This window comes from Pteropus medius, unplaced genomic scaffold, assembly GCF_902729225.1.
Source record: "Pteropus medius unplaced genomic scaffold, Ma_sr-lr_union100, whole genome shotgun sequence".
Classification (NCBI taxonomy): domain Eukaryota; kingdom Metazoa; phylum Chordata; class Mammalia; order Chiroptera; family Pteropodidae; genus Pteropus; species Pteropus medius.
Window position 1 is genome coordinate 20,896,025 of NW_024342467.1, and position 1,638 is coordinate 20,897,662.

The following is a 1,638-nucleotide window of genomic DNA, read 5'->3' on the forward strand; positions in this document are numbered from 1 at the left end:
CGCCGAGCGCCCCGGCGCACCCGCAGCCTTCACCCCGCAGGGCGCGTGGCCACCCCGGCCCGAGCCGCGGCGCCCCCAGGGAGGAAGCAAAAGTGTCTCCGAGGCGACCAGGGTCCCCCAGAGCGGGACGCCTTCTCCTTGCCCAAGCCTCACCTCCCTCCCCGGCTGGGCTGAGGTCAGCGAGTCGGGGCGCGGCGCAAGCCCAGGAAACTTTACGAACCTGCCCGGGGTCGCAGGACAGCGGCGGTGCGGGCGAGGGTTCCCAGGGAACAGGGCTCTGGCGCCCCGCGACCATTGAAGGGGGCCCGCAGGCTCTGTCGCCCTGCTCGGGGCCGCGGCGGGGTGGGTGGTCCGACTCTATCCCGTGCCCATCCTCGCCCGCTAGCGCTCGCCGGAGCACACGCACTTACACTCGGGTCGGCGGCCGCTGCGCCGCCGGCTGCCGCTGCTCTCACTTCCTCTTCCCTCCTCCTGCTGGCCGGAGACACATTTTGCATCTGCAAGGCATCCGAGACCAGCCGCGAACTCTCCTCGGGAGCGGACGCTGCGGAGTGGCCGCCGCCGCCCCCGGCACCTGCGCCTGGACACGCGTGGTCGGCGCGTTCGCCTCCCGCCGGCGCCGCGGTGCCTGCCCACTGCACTTAGCCGGAGCGGTGGGGACCGAGGGGGGCAGTACCCACGACTTTTTGAAGTCTCCCTAGTTAAAAAGAAGAAAATATCAAACACCGTGCACGCCTCTGATCTGCTATAATTGTGTGCAGAGCATGACTTCCCCAATGAGCTCACACGCGGAGTTTTGCAGGCGCTAATTAACTCCGTCACCCTCGTAGCGCCACCTCCAGGAGGCCAAGAGCGCGTGGCGTCTTTTTATATGCCTTCATTTTGGCAACTAGTTTGGAATTTTGAGGTGAAACTTCGGTGGGTTATTTTAAAGCTACTTCGAGAGGCCGATGTGTGTGTTTTGACGTTCTACCTCTCCCCTTGGGCAGCGTGGCAAAAAATGACTACGGAACATTTCCCTCCCTGACACTCACTTAGGGGTCTACAGACTGCAAGGATTATTTCTAATCAATTAAACCAGGGACCCTAAGTTTGCATAACTTTGCATAAAGCAAGATGTTCCACCCCCAATTTGGTATTTAGAGTACATTATTTAATTCGTGCAACCTACTTCAGTCATTTTAAAAGCAGAAATCAAACATATTAAGTCCCAGTATACCTGCCAGCAGCGAAATGACAGTTGGAAGGTTGCAAGAGAAACACCTGTCCTCTCCAAATTCAGAAATACCTACATTGGCTCAACCAGATAAGTCGAAAGATAGTTGCTAAGCATTCCCTTCAAATTGGCAAACAAGGTAGGTTGGGGGCAGAGAGGCATTAGAATCAAAGGCGGAAAGCAAAGCTGCTCTTCAAATCTCAATCGCCACCCCACCCCACCCCCACCCGCCTCCAGGAGATTTAAATTGTAACCCTGTGAAACCAGCCCTGTGCTGGCCGTTCATTAGCAGCCAAGAGCTCCAGGCAGCTACTGAACACTTGAAATGTGTCTAGTCCTGAAAAGTTCAGTAAGTGAAAAATAGATAGGGGACTTGTGGAAAACAGAATGCAAAAGAGCTTGTTAATAACCTTCGTGTTGAT

General features: G+C 56.7%; 1 protein-coding gene across 2 annotated transcripts in view; it reads right to left on the reverse strand.

Moving 5' to 3' along the window:
- ELMO1 (engulfment and cell motility 1) overlaps positions 1-736 on the reverse strand; it is a 455,772-nt gene extending 455,036 nt beyond the window's left edge. The window contains exon 1 of one of the 2 annotated variants that reach the window (XM_039862767.1): positions 411-736. The gene's annotated coding sequence lies outside the window, so the exon portion shown is untranslated. Of the gene's footprint in view, positions 1-220 lie in introns of both variants that reach the window. The other variant, XM_039862765.1, reaches the window with a different exon arrangement.
- Between the last annotated feature and the right edge of the window lie 902 nt (positions 737-1,638).